At 34.8% G+C, this 19,090-nt stretch overlaps 2 long non-coding RNA genes and 2 pseudogenes across 2 annotated transcripts; 1 reads left to right on the forward strand and 3 right to left on the reverse strand.

Annotated features, from left to right (window-relative positions):
• Positions 1 to 35: 35 nt before the first annotated feature.
• LOC147909587 (uncharacterized) lies at positions 36 to 7,038 on the reverse strand (annotated as a pseudogene).
• A 4,169-nt stretch (positions 7,039 to 11,207) lies between these two features.
• On the reverse strand, positions 11,208 to 13,651 carry LOC147909588 (uncharacterized; annotated as a pseudogene).
• A 1,246-nt stretch (positions 13,652 to 14,897) lies between these two features.
• Positions 14,898 to 16,828, forward strand: LOC105144018 (uncharacterized). The gene is made up of 2 exons (XR_015545395.1): positions 14,898 to 15,442; positions 16,080 to 16,828. It is a non-coding gene; the product is annotated as an uncharacterized LOC105144018 (long non-coding RNA).
• A 149-nt stretch (positions 16,829 to 16,977) lies between these two features.
• LOC147909589 (uncharacterized) lies at positions 16,978 to 18,039 on the reverse strand. Its single transcript, XR_015545396.1, has 3 exons — positions 17,704 to 18,039; positions 17,478 to 17,606; positions 16,978 to 17,407 (listed from the first exon to the last, which is right to left on the reverse strand). It is a non-coding gene; the product is annotated as an uncharacterized LOC147909589 (long non-coding RNA).
• Between the last annotated feature and the right edge of the window lie 1,051 nt (positions 18,040 to 19,090).

Genomic DNA, 19,090 nt, shown 5'->3' on the forward strand with positions numbered 1-19,090 from the left:
TTCTTGTTCCCGAAACTGAAGAGGCCCATGAAAGGACGACGCTACGTTACGAGGAGATAAAGATGGCATCGAAGGAGGAGCTGAACAAGATCACAAAAAATGATTTTTTGAAGTGCTTCGAGGATTGGAAAAAACGTTGGCACAAGTGTATAATATCTGATGGGGATTACTTTGAAGAGGACAAAATAGATATTCATTGAATAAATAAATAATTTTTGAAAAAACACAAAATTCGCGATAGTTTTTGAACAGACCTCGTATACAATATTATGTAGAGAGATAGTTCAAAAAATTCCCAGAGTCTTCTTAGTAACATTTCGTTTCTACGAAGGGAGACGGCTCTCCAGTCATCGACAGGCGATCTAGGGATGACATTTCTCACCAGCAAAAGACCACGAATATATGAAATTATAATAAATAAACTAAAAACTAAAATTATTTTTGTTAGCAAAAATTACTAAAAAATTAATAGCTTTAATATTAGATAAAGCAATCACACATGAAATTGATAAAGGAGGAAAAATTTCAATGTTACATAGAGTTTGAATTAGTTCATCTCTAATTTCAGATTTAATCCCAAGCCCAAAAAATATGATTAAGATCCTGCAACTCATAGCCACATTCACAGCTAAGATCATTTTTACAGTCAATTTTATACAAAAAAAATGTTAGTAAAAATACATAGCCTAATATATTATAATTTTCACAGCCCTATCAAAATCTTTTCTGCAAATATGCAGTTTACGGAAAAAATATATATCAAAATCAGAATTTAAATCCATAAAATATTTTCCCTTGTTAGGGTTTAAGGAATTCATAAACTCCATATCCAAATTCTTAGTCTTTAACCAAAGACGTTAGTTTTGATCGATAAACAATTTTTGAAATCGATTTTCTTGAGTAATTGGCCTGAAATAGCTACCGTCTCTTAGCCAACTGATCAACCTTTTCATTATCAGTTATGCCAACATGGGCTGGATATCAAATAAATTTAATATTATTTCCCTCAGGACTATTTCGAATACAATTCAATTTATTTAGAATATCAGAAATTAAAAGATTCAATTTGCTCTTATTTGAGTGTCCTAAAAATATAGCCCTCAAACAACTCTGAGAGTTCGAGCAAATGTTAGCAAAATCGAAACCTCCTACTATGATCATATCGATGGAGATAGCCTTAGAGATAGCCCATGCTTCATCATATGAGCTAGAGAGTTGGTTTAATTTATAAGTAACATTAAGTTTTAGGTCAGGAACTCATATCGCCGAATCTACCTTGTCACTACATTCTTCACAAACAATTCTGGATCCATCAATAAAAATTTTAACCTCATGCTGGGATTTAGTTCTGAAATTAATCAAGATGATAAACGCTCTCTTGGGATTGCCGCAAGCTTTTGCCAATGAGCCAAACTTAAAATTCACTGGAATTTTAGAAAATTCCTGAATCAATGGATACGCAAAAGCAAGATGAATATCCCAAATATATAAATGTTGTTTAAAATGTTTGATTTCATTCCATTTGTTAAGTATAAAAGAAATATTTATTTTTGCAACCATTATTGACTAATTTTGCAAAATAATCAAGTTTATTGCTAATTTGATTATGTTTTAATTGTATTCATTTAAATAGAAAGCTCTCAGATAATTTATTGATTATTACATTAAAAGATCTTTGATCCGAAAACCTTCAGCAAATTCTATTTGCCGCTGCCCTGGGCAGGCCTAAAGCCAATTTATATACAGCACATAATAAACTATTAATAGTTTCAATGTATGAATTGGTTGCATTAATATACTAATAAGCACCCCATTCAAATTGGATCAACAAAGTAGCGTTAATAAACTTAATTGATTTAGAGCACTTATACTCCATGAAGAGGCAGAGATCCATTTTAATATATTCATATGTTGTTTAGATACTTTCAAAAATTTTATATGATTCTTCCATCTCAAACCATAATCTATAATCAATCCTAAATAATTAATCGAGTTACTAAATGGAATCACTTGGTTGATTAGTTCTATTCGGGATTTGAACTTTCCTGGTTCTGTGAAAAATGATATACTGAGTCTTATTAATTTTCAAGTCTAAGTCAATTGAACTCAACCAGTCATGTAAAGACTCAAAAACTTTCTTTAGATGATCATTAATTATCAAAGAATTAACGTCTTTGGACAGAATCACAATATCATCAGCAAACTAAATCGAAGAACAATGATGAGAAATTTTGAATATTTATTTTCCTAATATATATATTAAATAACAATGGACTTAATACTGAGCCCTGCAGTAAGCCTTTCTGTATTTTTCTAACTGCAAATAATGTATTATAGAATTTTTTTATCATAGAATTTTACTAATCTGTCCAATAGGAAGAGTTTAAAAAAGAATTTATAAGATAAAGGAATATTCATATGATTCAAATCATTGTACAACAGATCCAGATTAACATTATCGTAACACCTTTTATATCTAAAAATAGATCTCCCAGAAATTTTCCCTGAGAAAACGATTTATTTCCAAATTAATATAAAGTCAAATTGTGAATCCGGCAAGAAATTTTCCAATTCAATGAATCTTTTCAATCTTCTTAAAACTATCTTATCAAATCAATATCTTAGCAGTACAAGAAGAAAGAGAAATAGGTCTTATACCTTTATTATTATGAACAATGTATCATACTCTTTTCAAAATTCCGGAAAGATACTCGAAAACAACATTTAATTGAATGAATTCAGTAAAATTTCAACTGCCAATGAAGGAAGAGATGAGATAAGATCAAATTCTTTATTAAATCAGGACTCGCAGTATTCTCTATTTTGACAGACTCTAATATTGAACATAATTCTAGCAGACCAAACTTACAAAAAATTTTCTCCATATATCGAAATTTAATTGGAGGCTCAGGATTGTTACTAAGACGAGGCCAAATTATCAATAATTGGAAAAATTCTGTCCTCAATGAGAAGAGCGTTAGGGATATTTGGCTTTAAAAAGATCATATCCCCAAAATTTTTAACTTGGAAGTTATGATCCACTTTATTAACAAATTTTTTAAAGTTCTCACTTTTGCTCTTTCTAATAGTTTTTCTAACTTTAGATGACTGATGATATAACATTAGCTTTTCTTTAGACGGAGACACTTTGAAATCTTCTGAGACCTTTTTTCTTTCTTCATTTGTCTTACAAGGGAAATTTTACAACTGTCTAGAACTGATTTAATTCTTCATGAAATATGTTGTAAAACACGAAAATCTAAGAGACGCGTATTTTTTTATACGTGTGCTAACTCATGTTTAAGAGGTGAAACTCCTTTGAAAAAAGACAATATTTTTCTTTCGAGCCGAATATCGTCGGAAGTATAAAAGATAGAAAAAAATTTTTAAACAAAAGTTGTACGGTTTCAACAGTAAAAAGTTTAAAGTTCTAAAGAAAAAAAATTTTTTTTTATTTTTTTGTTTAACAAAATACCTCACCACTCGTAATTTTCTTAAATTTTCAATTTTTGTTTTACTAAATTAAAGATTATTTTTTTATAAATTCAATCATGTGTAATAAAGTTATATTACGACATATCATTTTTGAGAATTATTATAATTATTAACACTTCCGTATATACGCTATTCAAATGAAAAGGTCAGGCCATGTTCAAAAACAGATCTTCAAAAATGTAAACTTTTCAAAATTTAAATTGTCTGATAATATATTACCATAACAAGTAACGGATGTATTATTAAAGATGCCCGTTCAAAGTGAATACATCAAGTGTATCCTTAAAAATTTAAACTTTCAAAAATTTAAATGATTAATATAATAATAATAATATATTATATTATCTAATAATATTATCTAATAATAATATTAGGTGTTGGAATTAATTCGTAGCGTTTTTTAATGAAAGAATGTTATTTATTTCACATGAGCATTAAAAAATACATTAATGAAAGTACTTCCCATCACTTGTAAAACGCTACGAATTAATTCCAACACCTAATATATTATACTAATAATATATTATCATGACAAGTAACTGATATATTATTAAAGATACCAATTCAAAGTGAATATACATCAAGTGTACCCTCAAAAATTTAAACTTTTAAAAATTTAAATGATTATCTGATAATAAATTAGCATGATAAATAATAAACATATTATCAAAGGTGCCAGATCAAAGTGAACATACATATAAAGTGAATTCTCAAAAATTTCAACCTTTAAAAATTTAAATGATTATTTGATGATATATTACCATGACAAGTAACTGATATATTAATAAAGGTGCCAGTTCAAAGTGAATATACATAAAGTGTATATATTATCTAAATTTAATATATTACTATGAATAGTAACTCATATGTTATTGAAGGTGTGAGTTCAAAACGAATATACATATAAGTAAAACAGATTATAATTTCATTTTAGAAAATAAGTACGATATGTTATTCTTAATGCAGAAAATATCATTTATTGAGATTTGATTTGAAATTTATACTAGCCCATACAATGAAAAATAATTGCTCGTAATTCCAGAGTACCAATTTATTGACTCGGAAAAGAACATGGCGGCCTGTTTTCGATGGATGGATGAAATAAAAGAGTCATGAAAATGGTTCAGATTAAAAGTCTACACTCTTTCTTTAGAAAAAATTTCGAATTTTTGCATCAACTTCCTATTTTAAGTTTATACCGTACTTTCAGCGAATGATTTATTGATCAAAAAACGTTGCCTTATTGCCTGAAACAAGCAAATATTAAGTAAACTCAAAATTCATAAATACAATGTTCTCATCAATCAAGGACAAAGAAGCTATCCGGTTAAAAGTTTACTGATTATTTGACGTAATATATATTCACTTCGTTATAGAACTTTTGAAAATATCATTCTAATGTAATACTTTTCGTACTTCAAATGTTGTAATAATTGAAGGGATGAGCGGAATAAAGGTCTAATTACAAAATCTTGATTTTAATAAAAATTAAAATAATTGCTACTTTTTTATTATACACAAACGGGTACAGTATCAAATAAATTTATGTAATGTCTTTAAGAAATTACATGTTACAATATATTTCCCTATTATGATCAATATTATATAAAAAAGCTATTAGGTGTTGGAATTAATTCGTAGCGTTTTTTAATGAAAGAATGTTATTTATTTCACATGAGCATTAAAAAATACATTAATGAAAGTACTTCCCATCACTTGTAAAACGCTACGAATTAATTCCAACACCTAATAATTTCTTGAAAAAGAGCCTAAGTAGAGTTATGCTTCATTCCACCCATCTTTTCGATTACTCTGTAAAAGCTTCGATTTCTAAGTGGACACTGAGAAACTCATCAAAGTTTTTTAAAAACAGGCCGCCATGTTCTTTTTCCGAGTCAACAAATTACTGGTACTCTGGAATTACGAGCAATTATTTTTCATTGTACGAGCTAGTATAAATTTCAAATCAAATCTCAATAAACGACTTTTATGTTTTGTGCATTAAGAATAACATATTGCATTTATTTTCTAAAATGAAATTATAATCTGATTTACTTGTATGTATGTATGTTCGTTTTGAACTCGCACTATCAATAACATATGTTCATACATATCAATAATATATATACTTTTCATGGTAATATATTATATTAAATTTAGATAATATATACACTTTATGTATGTTCACTTTGGCATCTTCAATAATATATTAGTTACTTGTTCTAGTAATATATATTGTTAGATAATCATTAAAATTTTTAAAGGTTGAAATTTTTTAGGATACATTTGATGTTTCCTGTTGTGTTTTATGTTTATTTTGAACTGACACCTTTAATATCAGTAGTATATGGGCAGCCATGGGCTGTCAAAACAAACCGTCACTACTCCACTTCCGGCGCCGGGGGCGTGGCCTGTCTGGGAAATGGCGCGCCCTGATTGGTGACGAGAGGGTGTGAGTAATGAGGTAATTAAATGATGCATTTTGATTGGCCCGGTCCATGACTGAAGAAGAGTGAGGGTGTCGCCAGGGATGAATACTGGGACACCAAGGAAAATGGAGACCGAGATATTTTTTTGTTACGGAGGGGAGAGAGGGGAAGGTGCGTGCAACGGAATAGCGCACGATTTTTGTTCTGCAGATCATTTTTTGCTGCAGCCGTTCAATGTCTCCGACGTACTAATGTTTTAGCGAAAGGGTTTTTTCTTATTATTTATGACGAGGACTTTTACGAGTATTTTCGGGAGACTCTTACTTTCACTCGAGAGAAAGGGGAGATAAAATAGGAAAGAACAAGTTCGCGTCGGCACACCGTAATCGGTGCGATGATTCAAACATTATTTTAAAAGAAAAATTTTTCTATATTTTGTTTTTAATGAACATTATTTAAATCAGGAATATGTGAGAAAAGATGACTAATGTAAAAGGAGATGAGGTTAAGTGTAAGAAACAAACGAAATTTACAAGATCAAAAACGTTTATTTATTTTAAGAGAAAAAAAATGATATTACATAAAATATTTGTTTTATATTTTACTTTTTAAAAGAGTAGACGAGTTTGAATATGATGATAAATTCTCATATAACATGAGAATTTATTTTTTTATGTTTACAACGAAGAAAAAATTTATGAAATAACTGTACCATCAATCGGTCACTGCGTTTACAATCAGTGGTAAACAGATTAAGAAACTGGCTAAGATTATAACCATTACACATAAAATATAGAAATACACAGCAGTATTGCCCGCAAGTTTGAGAAAGAATTCCTTGTAGCGTCGTCGTATTCCAGCGATACGTGATGGAGTTTTGACATAGTCGTAAGAGGATCTTGAGTCCAAGGGCGGCAAGCCTTATCGAAATATGTTCCTGTATCGTGTTTGTCGATGTAGAAGGCAACCCAGTTCTGGCCAAATCGATCGTGATCGTCTGTGTTAGCGACAATGGCAGTCGACCTCGTCCACACCCTCGGCAGTCGGTCGGATAGACTCCTGCATGTTGAACACTGAGATGATGTAATGCATTTAAAACTTCCAATGAATTCATTTCTTGTCGTTGGAGTGCGTGAGAGAGGAAATGTTTGCGCAAATTCAGAATTTATTTCTTTTGCCGGCACATGCGTTATAGAGTTCTCAAAATTTGATGTTTGCGAAACGCTAGTGTTAGCTTTATCTCTATCCGTCGACGGGACGAATTTTGGAAGATCTTTTTTCTCCTCGTCTGTCGCTTGTTCGCCCTCGCTTTGGTCTGACTTTTTTGTCACGATATTTTTCCTTCGTTTCGATGTTGCGAGATATATCGTGGTTCTGATTTTTAAATTGAATTGAAAAATTTCCTCTGTCTGTTTTTTTGCTTTCGACGTTGCTCCAATTTTCCGAGGGAAGGCTATCATAGCTCGAATTGCTGTTTCGTATAGTTAGCCATCGTTTCAATTTGTAAGCGTTGCGTAAGGCTCAATGTGATTCAACATTGGTTCGAAATTCCGTGATGCGTACAGCGCTATCCACGTTCTTCGAAATCTGATAGATTTTTTAAAGCCGGAGAAATTCCTTCCAGATTATATACGTTTCTGGAGAGTAGATTACTCAGATAGCACACCTTCTCTTGTCCTCTGCTATAGATGTAGCGTGGCGTGTAATGTCTTGCAGTTGTATCGTAAAGTATTTAGGATTGACGTTTCCGTCGAATCATTCGATTCCGTGATAATTTCGTGTGAACCAGTTGTTTTTGCTCTCTCGGATAAATCGCCAAATGGATAAAGTGGTATCATAATCCAGTGTCCGATGATCGCTGTATTAATCGTAAGAACCGCAATTTCTTTCGGAATAAAGTTCTCTTTGACATCGCGAAAACTTTGTATGTCGATGACTATATTCATGATATTCGAATTTTCGCTACTCTTTTTACATCGAAACGTCTACGCCGGTGTCATGTACAAGACTGAAGCTTTTTCTTCATCTTGTGGGCAATTAGATGAGAAAAAAATCGGGGGAAATAATTTTCTCGCGGAAGCCATAGGGCTAACTCTAACGGAAAAGTCGACAATGACGCGAGGAGTCGATTTCTAAAACGTTATCGAACTCGGCATAAACAATACAATTAATAGTCACGAAAAGAGCTTTTTCGAATCTCACTTCTAATCGTAAACTTCCGTATTTCACGAGATTCCAATGCTCTGCACAATTAGCGGATAGATCTGGAATAAAATCGAGAGCAAAAAGAGTGTAACCGTTGGCGTAATCGTCTCTAATTATAGAATTACCCTTATTCAGAAAGTGAATGCCGGTTCCCGAGAATAATGTGTGATAAGCTTCAATGTAGAGTGGTTCGTCTTTCGAAAAATTTGGCTGTATCGGCCTACTGGGAATTTGCATGTTATCGGCGTACAGCGAAAGAAATTTATTTCGTAATTTTTGAAATTAAACAGTTCAATTTTCTATCGCCGTTAAACGCTTTGTTATCGACAAAGCCTACTATTATTCGTTTCAGCAGCTATCCGAATATTGCATTGTCTATCGATTCCCTTACTACGTCTGCGTGTATCGTGAAAATTTTAATTTCGACTCACATAAGGAAATATTTGGCGGTAGTTTTACTCAGCATTATAGCGTATGCGAGTAGCACACTCGAGCTTATTTTTGCTCTTCTTATGAGTAAAAATGAGGCATTGAGAATATGTATTTTTGATATCATTTTACTCTCCATAAGGCAAAATGAATCTTTCGAACGAGTCTCATTCTAACTTCCACTCCGTTAATTAAAAATTTATCTTGATTGAAAACATCGCAGTGAAGGTGCTCTATGAGATCTAGCGCCCGATTTCTTCGAATGTATTGTCCGCGTTTCTCGAACGCCGTATTTGGATTTGACGAATCTTACGTGTCGTCCATGTAACCGGGAATATCCGCGTGCCATAAGCAAGAAGTTAGATGGGAAGTTTTTGCGGATGAAGCATAATTTAATAACGCCTCAATGTACGCGCGGTAAGCGTAAGAATTGTTTGGCGATACCTATTTTTGATTGAAATATACGTCGATTTGGTTGAACATGAAATATAATAAATGATTTACGGGTCCTACTCTTGCCGTGACGTCGGGTGCGGCCGATGTGCTCTTCCCGCGTTCGCTTTCTACGCGTATGCGAAGGCTCAACATGGTGTGAGTGAGATCCAGATAGTTTTCTCCATGTCTGGGTATGACGAATTCTAAGGGCGAGTCATCCGCGAACGAAGTTACGGGTTTGTAATAAATCCATTGCGAACTCTCAATGCTGGTTTACATAGGAGGTAGAGAGAAGAGATCGAGTTCTCTCTTTATACACTCATTCAAGTGAGTATGAAGAAAGGACATACTTTTCCTCCAGCTACGAATTCCTATCTTAATTAAGAGAATAAAATGTCGGATACATCGCGTTTCTTGACTCGATATTTCTTAGCGGATAGTTTTTTCGTTTTTCTTCTTGCAGCGCAGATTTTCTTTTTCTTCTTTTTTGCTCTTCTTCCCTGTGATACTTCTCGATAATTTTCTTTTGACTGCCCGACGTTGTTTACGTTGCACGATACGACTATCTCGACCACCGATTGGAAACCGAAGCGCCGCTGATTTCGCGGATATTTTATATCCCGATTCCTTCATCAGGGAACTTATTTTTTCCTTGATTTTTCTCTTCAGATTACCCCTCGATTCCGCGAGTCGATTTTTGATAGCTTCCTTTAACGGTTTATTATTTTTGACATCTTCTATTACGTTAACTCCCGCATGTAAAACTTCTTTATCAACAGCACCTTTATTTAGGTAAGGTAGTATTTTTGTAAATAGTCCGCCGAGAAAGCTTCCGATTCCATGTCCGCGCTGATAGGGCTGACGAAAACACGTGGAATTCAACTTCGGTTACTGGTGTCCCGAGCATCAAAATACTCCTCATATTCCATTGCTAGTTTCTAACTAAAAACTGTCACTACCAACACGCTAGCGTACACGGAAAAAAGAAAGTTATTGCTTGCGTTTAAAGTGCAACGTCACTGCCAACATTTCGAATTCGAATGGAATTTTTTTTCCAAGATGATCTCTTATATCTATTTCGATCGTTCTAAAATTCGTTCGTCGCAATGGGATATAATTTGGAAATGAGAATGCCTCACCAAATTTACATCAAATGTGTAATTATAACTATCTCGACTGGAACTATCCTGAGAAGAGAATTAAAATGAATTCGAAATAAAAATGTGATTCGGCAACTTTACGTAGTATTAATCGCATCAATAAGCTCATGGATATCGTTGTAAATTCCATTTGGAAATGCTTCTTTTGCCGTAAACGCACCATTCGTCCCCTCATCAGATTTAACACAAATCTGATCATATTTTTGTTATGATGCACGCGTAAAAAGGTACAGGGAAATTGAATTTCGCTTATCGCAATCTCCCATTGTCCGTACAACACTATAGAGTGAGATAATTTCGTGATAAAGGACAATGTTGTATTATTCGGAAAATGATGCATACTACTGTTACTCGGAAGTACCAGAAGAAATTGTTTTCCTCCTCTATCGCGAAGAGAAATTAAACTCAAAACCGTAATCCAAGTATCAAACGTACTGGGATAATCGCGCCAACTAACAAGCACTTGCTTATTAGCCCTTCGTCCTCTACTCTTTATCACGCGATCAACAATAAACTGTTCTTCCTCTAAATTTTTCTCGAGTTAATTCTTGCTCATAAAAAATACCGTCTATGACTTCATCTGTTAAATCTCGCAGTTCGTACACGTGAGAGTTTCGTCAATCGAGAACATGCAAATTTGAAATATCTCCTCACTTAGCCTCGTATCCTTTCTCGAGGATGCCTTTCGCTCTATTGATACGAACGAAATCTCCGCGAATTTAACCTTTCGCGTTTCTTTAACGTTTCGTTTTTTCAACGATGAGCTATATTTTCACGAACGATACGTGCGTTTTCTCTCGTTACTACCGCAGATTGCATTCTCGTGAACGAGTGACGCGTGTGATTGTAAGTGCGCACAATATTCTGCAAAACATCGATGTAGCGTCGCATATTTTTATGCGTGAAGTAACGCCACACTCTCTCCTTCAGTGTTGAAGCGTTCGACGATGGCGTCTGGATTGCGCATTACCCGAAAACGAATGTCGTTTTCTTTAAGAAATTTCTGCATTGATTGCACAAATTCCTTGCCCTTGTCTGTTTGTAAATATACGGGTACTCATTCTTCGCTTTTCGCTAGTACGCGCTAGAAAGCTTTTACCACACAGTTTCTCGTTTTGTCGCGTAACGGTTCTACCTAGACATATTTACTTAGTACATTAATAATCACTAACACATAGGAATAACCATCATTGTAACTTTTTAGATTTCGAAGTTCGATCAAATCTGCCTCCCACACATCGTCGATCTTTGTAATGCAATCGTGGAAATTTTCTTCATAATGGTCGGTGTAACGTGTACGCGTCTTACGATTCGAGCCAGTGCACGACTTCTGCCCGTGAGAAATTTGGAAATTTAGAAATTTTTTTTTTTTTAACAGCACGAGTTAGATTATCCATCGCCGAATAATTCGCATAATGTGACAGGTTACATATGACAGAATCAGCAAGCTTTCCTTGTCTATCTCTTGTTCATAATTTTTATGTTTTTCTCTTTCCTCGCGCTCTCGATACAATCGGCGTGGAACTCGTTCCATCATTATAAAGGGCGTGGAACTCGCCCGAGGAAATTTAACGTTGCTTACATCGTGGACAATAATCTTTTATTTCTCACCAGTGCGGAAGATATGTTCAACGCAGTAGTAATAGCGCAAACTGATTTCTACCAACTACTTTCACAGTTTTTCTCTCGCGCACCGCGACTTTTATCAAGTCACTGATATTCGAATCTTTCACGACGTTACCATCTATAATCACGATTCCATGCTTGTCCCAATTAATTCTATCAGGCACAGCTTTTTGAAACAAATGTTTCATCAGTAAGTGCACATGCTTACATGATAGGATTTCGATATGCTTTGCACTATTTCTTCAATGTTTTTCATCGCATGATTATTCGTCGCACGATTATGCTCGCTCGAAATTTCGAAATTTTTCGTAATATAACTGGTGTTATTGATGGATTGTGCCGGCGATATATTAGGCGTTTGCGTGAGATCGTGAAAAACGTCATCGTTCGTCGCCTCGTTATCAACGGAGGTATCTCGCGTAGCGTTATCTTCTGCATTTTCATTTTCGTTGGGTGTCTTTCTGTCTTCGCGTTTCTTGGATAAATCGTAGGTATCGCCATAATGTTTCTCTGTATATTTTCCATCTCTCACTTTCGTCGCGTGACCAGTCAGAATTAAGAATACGACTCATCTCCGTATCGAGTCGTATTAGAGTTCCGGGGGTTTGCGTTGTACAATGCTCGTTATGTTATTTGAATTTTGCGGTACTGCGATTTCTTTTGACTCCCTGCCAGCGAATGATGTCGGATTCTGACGTAACTAATGTTGCATTCTCTCGAAGTTTTCCGTTGAAATTAAAATCATTTTTTTTATCCTCTCCATAATGTTTTATTCCCGCCATTTCGTTCCTTTGATAATTAGTGATAATAAGATTGATAATATAGATCCGATAATATAAGGTAAAAATCCGCCTCGTTGCACCAACAGCTTTCTTTTATCCTTCCAATTACCACGTTTTGCAACGATGGGACGCAAAGTCATTTTGTATTTGATTAACCAAATTTTTTTACAACGAGACGTTACCTTTGTGTGTATTAAAAACACATTCGCAGATACAACGAATTAGTTTTTCGTCAGCGCCACGTAAGAAAGTTGTGCATTGATTTTTGTTCAAATGATAGAGCGCCGCGAGGAGACAGGCGTTTCTCTTACCGATCGAATGTGAGGCGATTTTCGTCGCACTGCACGATTTCTCGTCACTCACTTCATAGCGAAAAAAATCTACGACTGACACGTATGATTACCTGTACTCACCTTTTATATTACTGGAAAATGATCTACGCGGCATGTAGACGTAATGAGTCGTATTCTCGAGAAAAATACATGTACGAAATCGGTACTCGTCCGGGGTTAATTGTTTCAGATCGAGCAGCAAGTAGCCGTGAGGCCTCGACATAGCGTCGTAGTATGCCTCTTCTAGGAATTTCGATTCGAATCGGGATAGACTTGGCGCGCTAAATGACGAATTTGAGCGCGATCACATGGATTTTTGAAAACGACGATGTAATTCGCGTTGAGCGATATATCGCGTCGCCCTGCTATGGAAGAGATAAGAATAACACCGAGATTTTTGTGATGACTGCCTTTGGTGAAAAGATCCATGATCGCGTCGCACGATTCTCTCATAAGATCGTCGATTATCATTAATTTTGGAGAAAGCGGATCGTTCGAGTAATCTTCCGGGGTAAACCTTCGCGAAATTCGATTATATTCTTCTTCGTCGCTTTATGAGTATTGCCTCATCCCCAACTTTGTTCTCCAAGCTCTTTTTCACGAGTGCCGTAATTGACGATAGGCTTCTTGCCATTCTTGCATAATAGAACAAAACTCTCTCGAAACGTACGTCGGATATGAGAGATAAATATCGGAGAAAAGTCTTTATAAAAATCATTTTCCCGCATCCGATCGGACAGCATACGATGGATGTCCATGGATGTTTCTAGCGTATGTCCATTTTGCGAAATGAGCTACTCTATTACTAAGCTTCAAAAGCAAATAAAAGGAAAAATGGCGCTTAATAATATTTTCAAGAATGTACAAAGGAAAAAATTTGAGAAGGAGAGATAAGTTGATCAACGCGGCGGAGGCTCTCCACGCAGCCGGACGCGCGATCGCGTCAGTGTACAATTTCTTCGGGACGTGGCATCGCCGCTAACGAGCTTATACGCGATGCCGCGTGAAAAGCTTATGATGGACAAGGGAGAAAGAAAAAGGTGTAAAAAAATTTTCTTGTGATTTAAATATGGAACATTTTATTCTTTATATTTGATGTTTATTTTTTATATAAAGTGTGAAAAAGTGAAAAATGAGTTTTTGTATTTATTCAATTTTTTTCAAATGTTTCAAATACAATTTCATATTGTGAAAATATTTCACATTATTTACATTATTCACAATATTAAAGTACAATAAAATTTCTAAGTACTAAAAGATTTAACAATATAATATTCATATTTTATTTTAAATAATGTATTACAATTTTACATTTTAATGACCTAAATGAATACTTAATCGGCGGAAAACTTGATGATGTTTCTATATTAAAATGAGAGAGAGAAAGAGAAAACTTAAGTAAGAGGAGGGCTATTCATCTACGAAGGAAAAGAATAATGATTATTGATAAATCTACGTTTTACCAATACAGGCGTACATGACTTTGTCTCATTTCGCGTTACAATTTCATGAAACGCAATGCATCGAATTGCAATAAAATGCAAATTTATCGTCGACCCCCTCCTTTCTTCTCTTGCTTCTTGCCTTTTTCTCATTTTCTACTACATAGGCTGGAAAAGTTTCTGCAAACAATATGAAAAAAAACATGTAAAATTCGATAAATGGCTTTATTGTTTTTCGAAGTATTCGCCTTTAAGATCGATACATTTTTGCATACGCTCGAACCAATTTTCAAAGCATTTTTTTCACTCTGAGGCTGTAACCTCAGAAATCAGTACGAAATGTGTCAACAGCTGCTTCAGGCGAAAAACTCAAATCGTTCATCACGCATCTTTTTAATGTTTCGGAACAAAAAGAAGTCATTAAAGAAGTGATAAATCAGGTGAATACGGACAATGAGTCATCAATTCGACATTTTTACTGGATAAAAAATCAACGGTTTGACGTGCTGTGTGACAGCTGGCGTTGTCATGATGAAGGATGATTTCGGTTTGTTCTGCGCAATTCATTTATGACTTCTGGCAAACAAATTGTTGTATACCAATCAGTATTTATAGTCTTTCGATTCTCTAAAACCACGCTTGCCACATGTTCGGTATAACTGAAGAAACAAGCAATCATTTGCTTGGCAATACTGCGTGAACGAACAACTTTTGTTGATTTCGGTTCATTTTGAAATAAACCAAACAGTGAATTGTTTACTTTCGGGCTCATACGAATAGATCCATGTTTTGGCTCCAGTAACAACGTTATAGATCAAATTTGACCGACCTCGGTTGAATTTCTTGAGCATTTCTTTGCTCCATTTAACACGAGCCTGTTTTTGAGCTTCGGTCAAATTGTGTACGATCCAACGACTGCAAAGTTTCCGTACGCTCAAGTGATCATGCAAAATCGTATGTATTATTTTCATGTCAATGCCTAAGGATGCCTGAATCTCGCGGTATGTCATATGCCGGTCTCGCTCAATCATTTCACGCACAGCATCAACATTAGTGGCAACAACAGACGTGGATAGACGACCTTCACGAAATTCGTCACAAAGAAAGGTATGTCCACGCTGGAATTCGGCAAACCAATTATAAACAGTCCTATTGGATGGTGCTTCATCCCCAAAAGCCAAGTGAAGTCGATCGATGCATTGTTTCGGAGTTAGATTACATTTGTAATCGTAAAAAATCATTGCCCGAAAATTTTTACGCGAAATTTCCATTTTCTCACAAAATAACTTCTTTTAAAATACTATGCAAAAAAATTAGTTGGTTTGGGTACAAACTGTCAACTGAATAAATTAAAACGTCTAATTTTACGAATATGATAGTAGCAGAACATTGGCGCCATTGGGAATATTAGATTGCAGAAATTTTTCCAGCAGCCTACGTATATTGTTAGATAATCATTTAAATTTTGAAAGGTTTACATTTGTGAAGATCTATTTTTGAACAAGGCCTTTTCATTTGAATGAATTTTTAAGGATATATCACCTATTTTTCAGAATACAGATATACGGGGCAGCTTTCTAATAATGCAAGAGTATCACAAATGTATATATTTTTGACTCTTATCACGTAACCTTCTATAAGATACAATTCATGCAATAGAGTTAGAAAAAAATTGAAACATATGGTATATACATATAAATATATATCATATGCATATATATTATATTTAATCCTGTTCCCGAAGGAGAACCTAACTGGATGAGGGAAAGGCACCCAGGAGCTGGTCTCTTGATTGCGCAGAATTTGATGAGTCTGCGTCCCTCCTATACGGAAGAACAGCGGATATCAACCTACCTGCTAAAAAACTCTGCGTATTCAGCACTTCTGCAAAACCATATTGGGCACACCTCGGAATCGCCTACCCGGCGGCACTTCATCAAGGTGCATCCAAGTCCAGTGGAGTATACTTTTCCACCTCCATGGTCCGGTATACTATTTTAAAGCTAGAATCTTATCTTATATTATATTAAATGCTATCCTAAATATGTACATTATATATATACTTTTACACATGGTTGTCGTCAGACCCCAAACAGGCCCGAGCTAAAAGAGCCCTTTGCTTCTTCAGGGCCTGACGCTCCCACTCGGCCCGCTCCTTCTTGCGCATGACAACCTCGCAGAAATCTGCGAGAGCCGTCCACGCAGCGGGGCACATAGCCGCCTGCCATATGTCCTGTCAAGGACATCGAGCCCCAACCGCTGAACAAAAAGTGACGTCCTCTCCGCGGTCCAAGATGGGCAACACAACACGTGTGCATCGCTGTAGTCGCACGACAATGCGCACAAATCGGCGACGCGTTACGCTGTATCTCAAAAAGATAGGCCTTATGCACTCATGACCCATTAAAATCTGGATCATGCGGATTGTATGAATATACTAAAAATAAAGAATTGGGCCCCTCTATCGCTCATTCTCGTGAGAGTGCAATCACATTTTCTTCGTCTTTTCGATTTTAACACGATCTTTGACATAGAGATTCATTTCTTAACAATACTCTCAAATATATGAAGTTCTTCGACTACGGTAATTTTTGTTATTCATAGTAATATATTGATAGCTACGGCAAGCCAGAACTTTATTGCATTCGTTTTAATGCAACGCTTACATACAGCATCAGAGCAGCCGATGTGTTATTTCCGCGCTTACGGCAACTCTTATACAGGACTAGAGCAGTCGATGTTCTAATGCAGCGTTTATACGGCGCCAAGCAACCGATGCTTTATTTGAGCGGCAGTCTTATACAGCACCAAAGCAATCTATTAATTGTTTCAATATTCTGAAAATAAAATTTAATTATAAATCTCAATAGTTTATTAAGGTTCACATAAACGTACCAGAAGAATTCCGTTCTATTCCAAGAAAGTATCATTATATATAAAAATTATTTCTAAACTTACTTAACTCTAAACTTTACTCTGCTCGAAGAATATTATGTATGCTCCTTGTGCTCCTTTGGGCCAGTTCTTCTTGAACTTGTAAATCATTAGAGTAATACCATTCCGACTTTTTGTCTGCTCTCAACATACACATGTAGTGATCACGATTCATTTCTCCGTCCTCGTGAAATATAGCGCTTATTACCTTGTACTTTTTTTATTAATCGTGACAGTACTCGTCGTAAGACGGATAAAATAGATTCAATTTTCTTTTTCAGAATAGTATCCTTACATTCGTTACAATTGCCATTTATCGTTTCCCATTTCAAAAATTCTAAATCAATCAAAGTTTGCAGACTGACACCTTTTTTTCTTTTTAATGTCGACTGTATAGGTAATATTAACAAACAACTTTTTTCTAGTGTACTTACATTATAATTACATTTGACATTTGAACAAGATGTTACGTGCTTCAATTTGAATTCTAATACATCATTAATTTTATTTTGAAGACTTATGCTGGTTTAGCCCGACGTCAATATATTTAAATTAAACAATTTTTTAATCCTCGCGCTGACATCGTACGTACTCGGGCTAAATCAGCATAAGTCTTCGGAACTATTGTAGTACTGTCGAAAAAAGCCAAAAAATAGCCAGTACTGGCTGTTTAGAGATACTTTATTCTTGACGTGCGATGCCAACGCGAGGATTAAAAAATTGTTTAAACATATTAAAATGGCCAATAGTGTCACTAAAACTTGTCAGAAACTGTATAACTTTTCGAATACAAAAAAAATGGCGCAAAAATATTAATATTTTTTAAACTTGAGATGCTAGCTCTTATTTTACAAATTTATTTAAAAATATTTAATGGTCGGTACTACTGTTATAATCGATCAGGAACTTTTAGAACTCTTCGAGTACTTTAAGATTCCGTCCAAAAAATTGACTTTCTCGAATCTTGCGGTGCCATGCGAATATGACAGTTAGCACCACATATTTTTACTTTTTTAAATTTTTGATCTAAATCAAATTATTTATAAAACCTATCAGAAACCATGGAACTATTGCGGATGCAAGCAGTACTGTTATTAAAATTTTTAAAGTTGAGGTGTTAACTTCACAGAAACATTAACTCCATCATTAAATCGAGAGTACCGTATCAATAGTATTAGGAACCATCGCCATTAATAAATTTTTGTAATGATTACAAATTTGTAGTTGCAATAAATAATTAATATTAGTATTAGTTAGTATGTCTTTTCAATTGTAATATTATTATAGATGTAAACTATATAAATACATAAAGGAGAAGGAAATAAATAACGAAGATACATTTTACTTTGAACGGGATTGGCTACCCAAAGTTATGGCTGCTTAGGATGCACAAGCAAATCTGCGCGTCTGATTCAAAAATGAGGTATGATTCTATTGTATGATCCTTATACTGTAATGATACCATCTTCCACATTATGTGTAAAACGAAACACACTGTAAGTAAACTTATTTTTTTCCTCTGCATTGTGCCCACAGTGAATTTGAAACGAAACAGATATACGTTTGCTTCATTTCAACTTATTGCATTGTGCGCATCAGTTCAGACAATATAGAGAAAAAGAACAGACCTTAGACCTAATGTCCACGATGCTAGAACTCGGTCCGAGTTCTTGGATCGAGAAATGTGTAGCCAATCAACTTGCCGGTTTTCCGTAAAAACTGTATGCTGACTGGTTACATATTTCTCGATCTGAGAATCGAGTTCTAGCATCGTGGACATTAGGCCTTAAGGTAAATTTTATTGGCGCGTGATATTAATTA

The sequence above is a fragment of the Acromyrmex echinatior genome, chromosome 6 (assembly GCF_024713525.1).
Source record: "Acromyrmex echinatior isolate Ae372 chromosome 6, ASM2471352v2, whole genome shotgun sequence".
Lineage (NCBI taxonomy): Eukaryota > Metazoa > Arthropoda > Insecta > Hymenoptera > Formicidae > Acromyrmex > Acromyrmex echinatior.